Consider the following 9,943-nt stretch of genomic DNA (forward strand, 5'->3'; position numbering starts at 1 on the left):
GTAAGTCTGTCCGACCTTCATTAAAGATCTTTGGAATCTTGTGTTCATATTTTTATTAGATAATTCCTTATTTAATTAACTTAGTTTCATTTTGACTGGACATAATAATGAGACTTCAATATTACATCATAACTAACATGACATCCAGCACAAAGACCCAGGATAGAGGATCATTCTTGTCCATTTCAAAAAGTTGCATTGAGGCTGTTTTTTGTCTATAACAGCTGCAACAGCTCGACTTCCTGTTGATGCGTCTGAGGTCAGCTCGTGGCAGAAAAGGAAGCTGAACGTCAACACTGACCAAGTTTGACAAACTTATTGCTCAACAGCACTGAGGGAACAGTTAATATCTGTGCTGTTGTTACATGGAGAATTATTTTATTCTCACAATAACAAAGAGGAAACATCTCCATTGACCATGAACTGCTGAGACTTTGAAGACATTCAATTTTAGATTTTCAGGTTTCTTTGGTAAATATGAAGTTTAGTGTCTCGGGGTTGCTGTGGTTGCTCTCATTAATGCAGCTTTACTGTCCACTAATGTGCACCACGGGAAAAGAATTTGAATTTCTTTTAATACAACTTTGTCCTGTTAAATATTACTTTTAAACGGTGGAGTGACTCGTTTCACAATAAAATGAAGGAAACTTAACTTCGTAAACTGAGTTCTGCTAATCCACCCCGTGCAAAGCTGCGACGTCTGTAATGACGATGCACACTGAAAAGTTCCCCATTTTCTGTGCCTGTGCCACAAACTCTGAAGTTTAGGTAAGGTTTTTGGTAGTGTTTGCATATGTACATGTCATTCTGTCTGTGAGCACGAGAGCTCACAAAGTTTTCAATGAATTCACATAAAAGTTTGTACAGTGGGGTCATGTTGAAAATCCATTGAAACTTCCACCGAGGTCTTCAAAGCCAACTTAATGATTTATCGGTTGAAAATTGACAAAACTTCTTATAAATGAGAAACCATGATGCTTCAAAGTGTGGTATGTAATGTCAGCATAATGCTCTATATGAAGGTCGCTGGTTTAGCTGAGCATGCGACCACATGCCGCACGGCTGAGGGCGGGGTTGGTTCAAATTGCCGCATGTCTCCTCTCTCTCCTGTGCTTTACTGTCACTTTTCACTGTAGCTTTTAAAATAAAGCTGTAAAGGGGCAAAAAAAAAGCTACATGAAGATTTAAAATATCATGTCACGTCTGACCTCTGACCTCTCCTTCAAGGTCAGGATTGGTATATTAATCTGAACGTCAGAATGACAGGAATGCTGTTTAAAAATAAGGTTCCTTAATGTCATTGGTTGCATTAACATGCAGTCATATAGTGAATGATATTAGGGGATTCCCAATATCACATTAGTTTTGACCTTTGACCTCTTTTTCAAGGTCAGACAAGTTTAAACTTTCATGAGATCAAAGTTTTATGAAACATCTTTTATCTTTAAACTGTTCTTTGAGATTTTCTGCTTTTTGTTTGTGTAAGCGAGTGAATATTGATAATAATGTTTCCCACTTTAGTAAAGCAAGCATCCATTTAAAGTGTGAAGAGAGTTTTTAAAAAATTAGTTTGTTTGTATGTATGTTGAGTCATTTAATTGTATTGTCCGTGCATTTTCTTTTGTTATCTGCATGTTGCACTTGAAGACGTTCATTTTATTGGTTTGTGTAGTTGCACAACGTGGTCAGCAGGGGGCAGTGTTTAACAGTTAACTGCAGTTTTCCCCTTAAAAGCATTTTGGCTCTTCCTGTTTTTCTTTTTGCTTCGATGAGACTGTCACGAAGAGGTGATTGTTTTTTAAGCAGTGTTGGTCAAGTTACTTGAAAAAAGTAATTAGCAATTAATTACTGATTACTTCTTCAAAAAAGTAATCCCATTACTTTACTGAGTACTTATGTTCAAAGGTAATTAGTTACTTTTAAAAAACATGATACAACCTGAATACCTAATGAAGCAATAGACCTTTAGCCCAATTCTATTTTTTATACATAATCCATCAATTAAAAAAAAGTCTCTTTTAAAAATTGTTTTAATCGTTTAATTTCATTTACACTGCATTAATCAAAAATTAAATTATATACAACAGTCTTTAATTTAAACCTATTTTCTGCACATTCCAGCACATAAAATAAAATAGTTGTTTGTGTTTAAACTCACTCTTTCAAATAGATGCAAGTAAAACAGCAGAAAATGAATAAAATCAAAGACTCAGTGAGTCCTGTCGCTCTTAAATCTACTGTCGCCTGTTTAGCAGGAGTGGGGTGGGTGGAGGTTTGTCCGGGACTCCGGGGTTTCTCTGTGAGTTTCCCATTACGTCGTAGCTACTCGGTGCTTGCTCGGACGTTTGGGGGTTTTTTCGCTGTAAAAAGAAGTTTTCTTCCCACGCAGTGAACAGTGGACACTAATGTTTTTGTCACTTCTTATGGAATCAAAGTCAAAGTAAGGTCAGTACTTCCACGCTTTAAACGCTGCACGCTCATACTCTCTCCGCACTCGATATATGATCCACTGTTGATCTGCACACAGCTGTTGCCACTCGCGTACGTGATTGTGATGAGACACTCTCGCAAACAAAATCACGGTTTAGTAACGGAGTAACGCAGCGTGCTTACGGGAAAGTAACAGTAATCTAATTATCTTTTTTGCAATAGTAATCCCTTACTTTACTTGAAAAAAGTAATCTGATTACACTGTTGGTAAGAAATCTGTAAATATGCACATAACTTGTTGAAACACGTTGGTGTATTGCAGTGGTAAAAAGTATTTTAACAAGATGATGTAAAGGACCTGCAGGACATTTTCTGCATGTAAGCTGCAACATCATCTGTCTGCTCCAATATCCTGAGTGAGATAGTGCTGTGGAAAGTACGTGTTTATAAAATAATACATGTAACACTTGCGCACCTTTTAAACGAGGCTTGTGTAATTTAGCTCTTTGTATTTTGTTCTGTACAGTCAGAGGCCACTGACATATTTTGTACTTGTATTTTTTTTATTTCTTTACTCCCTCGTATTGCTCTGGTGCTTTTTTTCCCATTATCCTTTATTCTGTTAATTTGCCACATTTCCTCTCATGCTGTTAAAGTTCAGCATAAGTCCGTATGGTTGCTGTTGGGCAAAAGTAAAGAGGAAAAAAAGACATTTTTGTTCAGTCTGTCTTCACCAACAATAAGAGATGCACATTAAGAAGCCCAGTAATTCTGTCCTGTGCGGCTACATTTGATTTGACAACATTTATTAAACGATACTGTTACACATGGATTCCAACTATCACATCATAGTTTTCAAATATCATGTTTGAGCTCTGATCTCACTCAAAATTCATTAAACATGTAAAGCAATGTTGTCAGTTTTTATTTAATGCAAATGAACAGTTGTTATGCTGCCCTTATTTTTGACAAAGAACAAAGAAATGCAAATGAATATATAGAAAAATAAAACACTGTTCCCTGAAAAGGAAATGCTTCCCTGAGCGTGAGCAGCCTTCCTGGAAGTTTAATCCAAAAGTTCAATGTTGCAGTGAAACAAGGATAAAAACGGATCAATAACCAAACTGGATACAGGCTGTTGGAAAGACAGGTAACATCATTTTGACTTGCTGTCACTTGGATCTGCAGCTGTGCTGTAAACAAACACTGACGCCCATTTTCACCAGAATAAAATAATAAAGTACATCAGCTCCTGGGCTGGACGCTCGTGATGTCCCAGCAGACTCGTGGATCAGAAGGTTACAATGTTGTTGACGCTATTTAGAGAACAAATAAAAATAAGCAGACACTTTATAAGTCACATGATGTTCCTGCATCATCAGGACAGTCTGAACTGTATCTGAGTTAAATTGTGTTTTAAATGTGCACCACTGATTTGTGTTGTTAAATGACCTCTGCATCTTCTTTCTGCTGCAGCAGTGAAAGTCTTACTGAGACTATTAATGACAAACAGCCTCTGTGTGAGACGCTGTGACATCATCAACACTGGACATAAACCTGTTTTTGTTCTGTCCTGTACTGTTGTCAATAGAAAGTTTGGAAATTGTACCATTTGAAAATAATTTCAGAAAATAACTCTACTAATAAAAATAATATAGTTATATTTGAGGGTTCTCTTGTGAAATTTGGGGTGCTTGGTCTTCCCCAAAAAAGAACTCGCCTATAAAGAGACGCCAGAATAACACAAGCCAAACCGAGATTAACTCTAAACAAGAAACAGACACAGACATGAATATGAACGGCTCTGACATGTTTCCCTTCATTTATTTCAATTGATCATTTAATTTTCATTCATATGGCACAAACAACAGCAGTTTTTTATTGTAAGAAAAGCTCTATTGTAACAGGAAGGAGCATCAGGCAGACCCAACCCCTGATGGAATTTACCGGATCAAACATAAAAACTTCTAAACTTTTGATATGATGAGAGTCAGTCGAGGACCTGACATGTTAAACCGTCTTTGAATTAGCATTTAATAAACAATGTTGAAGGCAGCAGTGAGAAGCTCTAAAACTGAGACTCTCTGTGGTCACTGTGGATCTTCAGGTCACTGATGTCTTTAGGAAGAGCTGTTTCTGTGCTGTGATTGGTTTTGATCATTATTGCATTTACATAAAGAAGCAAATTCATTATGATAGAAATTATGTAATTCAGTGTCGTAATTTTGAAAGGATTCTGTATTTTATCGATTCTCAGTTTTCAGCGTCTGTGAACAAACTTCAGCCTGAGGCTGGAAAATGATCAAATCCAGAGTCTCCTGTGATGTGAGTGCAGAGCAGGTTTGGTCCAAGTCTCTGCTGATTGGATCCATGTCCTGGTGGGTTGAGCCTTTACATTGCACATGTTGGAGTCCAGTTCTCATAGTGGACTTGCTGGAAAAAAGAGAAAAGAGTTCTCCACTGAAGGAGTACATCTTTCAGAAACAACACATCCCTACAATCCTTCCTCACCATCAGCCTTTGCGTCTGCCTCATGTTACCTGCTCAGGTACATAAAGTGTCTATTCATGCTGCTGACTGAAGCTACTTTTTCCCACCAGTTGCCCTTCCTGAAATTGGCGAGTAAGGCCTCAGTCACAAAGGCCTTACAGGAAGGAACGTGTCTGTAACAAAAACAATGGAGCCACTTTGCTGTGTTTTGTTGTCATTTATGGTTCTTTGTGTCTGTGTTCAGCTTCCTGTGTCGTAGAGTCACTCACAGGCCAGAGTGTTCATTAAAGATACACTATAGTACTCTGACTATAATCGGCTCTGACGCTCAGACTTTAATGTTCACCGTCACAACTACAGTCCATCAGATGTAGAGAGGCGGACTTTGCAAAGTGGAGTGAGAGTTAGACTTATTTAGAATCATTTAAAAATCACCCAATGAGATTTTTGTTTCCATCCATCCGGTGAAAATTAACAATAGACTTGACAAACTTAGAAACAGAGTGTTGAGAGCAGTGTGAGCTGTTGGCTCACAGGGATCACTGTACAGACACTGAGCTCAAACTTTGCTTCAGGAACAGAAACTAAACATTTCCACAGCTGAAACAGAAACTCACCTTCAGCAACAACGATCGCAAACGGTGTGAATGAAGCTGATGATGAAGATCCACCCAAACCACAGCTGTACTGTCCAGAGTCAGACTCAGTCAGCTTTGAGATGCTCACAGATAAAACATGAGAACCAGTCCATTCCTATTCAATGCTGTATCTGCCTGTTTGAGCTCTGACATCAGTTGTGTTAATGAGAATGTTTTCTCCTTCACATTCTTCTCTGCAGAACATCTTCCATGTTCCTGGAGAATTAAAGGAGAATCCAGCTTTCAAATCTCCTCCAATGACTCCATAGTGAAGAAACTGAGCTTTGGTGACTTCAGGGTTTCCATCCTGCAGAGCTGTTGGAAACATGAACCATCAATAGTTACTGTTTGTGCTTCCTGTAAGAAGCTGCAGTCTGATTGTTTGCAGACGAACCAAAAGTTACGAAAAATGTTTTTGTTTCATTTCAACAATTTACTGAAAATAGAAAACATAGAGGCGACTCTGATGAAGACTTTGCCTTGATACACATTGGCCCGCTTTGCTCGTTTAACTGCTTTAACCTTTGACAGAGTGCCTCAACAGTTTCACTTTTTCTTTAACGTTTTACACACACACATCTATCTGCTCTCAGTAGAACTGATGTTAGTTAGTGTGTAGTTTCTGTAGCTACTGACTGAATATGAATGAGTTAACTGACTTCCCCACATCTTACGTGCTGCACAACAATGTTTAATATTTAGTATTTACTGTCATATTCCCATATATCATCGTGATGTTGTTTATTCTATTACTCTCGTTCTCTTCTGCTTGTTTTCTTTTTTCTTTCTCAACAGGTGATCCAGGTGATCGATAGATGTATTTGTTTTTTGTTTTTTTTGTCTGCTTATTTAGTTGGTTTTTGGGTTTTTTTTGCCATTTATCCCCGTCCCTCTTCTCCACTGTTTTCCCCCTCTTCCTTTCTCCCTTTTCTTTTCCTCATTCAAGTCTGTCCCGTATCTAGCAAGTGAAAATAAATAAATAAAATAAACAATAAAAGGTGAATCAAATAGACCATTAAGGCAAGGCTGGGATGGTCAATTTGGTAAAGTAAATCCGTTGGGCATCTTTCTTTGCCTTTAGACAACAATTCTGATGCAAAAGAGCCAAAAAAAAAAAAAACTGACCTCCCCACAGACACACACACACACACACACACACACACACACACATTCAGCCTCGTCCGTCACTGGTCGAGTGAGCCCTCAACTAGGAAGTTGTGGTTAAACCAGCAGCAGCTTGAATTTTGTTATTCCTCTATTGTTGGTATTATGGGATGGATGCTTAGCTATGAAAAATGCATTGGAAGAAATTTTACTGAAAAAAAATTAGAAGATGAAACCATTACTTTATTTACTCATAACACTTTGTTTTACGTATGACATAAGTAGTAAATCTCCACACTTCTCTACACGTTGTTAGAAAAATCTGACGTAAGGGCGATCAAATTAAAGAGAGAAACAGAGGAAGATTATAATGAAAAGTCCTAAATCTTCAAGGCTAAAGGCAATCACAAAACAGGCCAGTTTAAAAGCAGCGGTGCCTCCTGACGAGCACATAGAAACCATCATGTAGCTGATGAATACGACTTTAGTTTTTTTGTCAGGGATCAGTTAAAGTCCCATGAGATGTCGGCATCTGCCCAGCTAAAGTTTCCCACTAAAATATTTTAGCTGTCGACTTAAGAAAGCAGACTAAATTTGGACCTGAACGAAGAAGAAAACAAACTAGAACTGGGAGGCTAAGCTTTAGTCTACAGGTCAATAAAAATCTAAACACAGGCAAGAACTCAAATAATTAAAAAATAACTGAAAACACTCAAAAATACTAGAATGAAGCTCAACCAAAAAAACCATAATAACCAAACAATAATTAAAAACAGTAGAATAACAATAAAAACCTAAATAGAAATCCAAATTCACACATTGAATAAAAATTAAACCTCAAACTTAACAAACTCTGAGGATTGGAGTAAAAGAAAGAAAAACAGTTTCTTTGTTGTTGGCAGCAGGAGGAGGTTTGTGTCCGTGTCACGGCGAGTGAGATGAGCCGTGTGGAAAATAAAGGAGGATCCAAACGCAGGCACTTGTAAAGGTGTGATGGTGGTTTATTAAACAAAATAAAAATGGACAAAAGGCGAACCGAACAAGGACTAAACTAGACTGGGAACAACTGACTACAGAACACGAACCCGAACATGAATGAAAGCGAGCAGAAACACTTGGCGGTTGACAGCAGGGAAACACACAGATGAAGCCGGGTGGAAGACACAGACGGACCAGCAACTACAAACACAGAAGACACGACTTAAATACACTCAGAGAATCACAGGGAGATTACACACAGGTGGGAGACACAGATGGGTGACGAGAGGTAAAACTGAACACACTCACATGAGACGCAGACCTTCACAATAAAACAGGAACAAGAAACCATCACACTAAGACGCAGACTCGACATTGAGAGACAGACAGAAAATGACACATGGAACTAGACATATACTAAGCAGACACAACTGAAGAACAAATCCTAAACACAAACAGAAACATGAAACTCTAATAATAAACATCATAATCATCATCATTAACACAACAAGAGAACAAGAAAACAATCCCTGATGTAAAATTAAACCAAAACATAATAAACTCAAAATACTGGGTGGAAACTGACCCAGAACCGTGACAGTCCGAGCAGTTTGCAACCAGAGTCAGAATGGAAGCGTCCATGAAAGTGACTCATAGCTGACTCTGATCATCATATTTAACAACAGAAACATGTTGAAGAAGGAGAGTGACAGAAAGAACAAGTGAATGTACTCACAAAGGAAGAAGAAGCAGATCAGAGTGTGACGGACTTTCATGATGAGGCTCTGATGGTTCACTGCTGCCTCTCTTCTTCTTCACTGGAAACCAGGAACTTGTGACGCCTCACTTCTCTAACTGAAGGAGTCCCTCCTCCAAACACCACAGCACCTCTACACTCCTCCCCTCTGCATCACTCTTTTTTCTTTTCTTCCAGAGTACAATGTAACAAAGCACTTTATCAAGCAGCTTCGACTCCTCTCTCCTCATGTGTCTCCCTCACCTTATGGCTGATAGGAGGAAATAAGACCCAAAAGGAGGATGTGATTAAAAGTATCAACCATGTTGAAACTGAGAAATGAGAAAGCGGTTTGAGCAGCAGGACCTGAGGTCTAATGTAAATCCTGGTTTTCACAAAGTATCCTGTGTTTGGTAAAAACTCTGGGGAATTGTTTCTTTTGAGGTTTTTTTTTTTTGTTTGTTTGTTTTGCAGAATAAGTCATTTTTTCATATGTCATAATGAATTTACCAACAGTGAGTGCGAGTTTAAGGAGGTATTCCATACCTCCTTAAAAGTCGTCGGCAGCTGCTGGTTGCCTTTGAGTGAAATTAGCTTCTTTTTTCTCAGTAAGGTTTTTCTTTGCAGTTTTTTCTGACCTGTAAGATTCACATTGTGTTACTTTGTTACTTTAAAAAAATTCTTACAGCTTTTAAACAGTCAGCAACAACATGCACAACTACACAAAAACCAACTACACACTGACAGTAGAAATGAACAGTAAACACACACACCTTCAAATTTGTGAGGACCGGGTTGTGTGTCCTCACAAGTGACTGTTGGTTCTCACAAGTATAGCAGAATGCAGATTTCGGTCCTCACAAAGATAGCTAGACAGGAATACACACACACACACACACACACACACACACACACACACACACACACACACACACACACACACACACACACACACACACACACACACACAGCCCGTGTGTAAAGTATTAGCACACAGTTTCATGCTTTCAGGTGTTTGTTGTGTTCATCAGGGCTGCACAATTAATCAGATTTGATGCTCAGTGATTATCTTTCCACGATTAAATGAGCACGACTGAACGATACTGCAGCCTCCACCAATAAAAATGCAGCGCAAAACAAAATCAAGCGCTCCCCGACGTCATCGTCAACCAATGACATGCCTGCATGAGCCAGCTGTTCCTGGACTAGTCTCCATGAGTGACACTATGTTAAAGATGTAACATACAACAAAGAAGAGCGAGCACTGCTGAGCAGCAGACTAAATGGTAAATGGACTGATTCTCATATGCAACATGCAGTGTAAAAAAGAAAATCCTAAAACAACAGTAATATTCTAGCTGGGGCGCCAAAATAATCCCATAAAATAACAGAAAAGAACTTTCTCGTAAAAATACAGTTATTTTCAGTAATGCCAATACAGTTTGTTGCGTTAATTTTACATGGGATTTTGCCTTTTCCAAGAGTTTTTAAACATTAAATTGGGAACATTTTAATGTGATTAAACAAAGAAATTACCTGTAAACAAGGTCAATGAATGCGGCAATAT

The 9,943-nt window shown here is 38.4% G+C and overlaps 1 long non-coding RNA gene across 1 annotated transcript; it reads right to left on the minus strand.

Moving 5' to 3' along the window:
* Positions 1-3,388: 3,388 nt before the first annotated feature.
* LOC308407438 lies at positions 3,389-8,511 on the minus strand. The gene is made up of 3 exons (XR_013973675.1): positions 8,377-8,511; positions 5,538-5,873; positions 3,389-4,863 (listed from the first exon to the last, which is right to left on the minus strand). It is a non-coding gene; the product is annotated as an uncharacterized lncRNA (long non-coding RNA).
* Positions 8,512-9,943: the final 1,432 nt, after the last annotated feature.

This window comes from Rhamphochromis sp. 'chilingali', assembly GCF_963969265.1.
Source record: "Rhamphochromis sp. 'chilingali' genome assembly, chromosome: 12".
NCBI lineage: Eukaryota > Metazoa > Chordata > Actinopteri > Cichliformes > Cichlidae > Rhamphochromis > Rhamphochromis sp. 'chilingali'.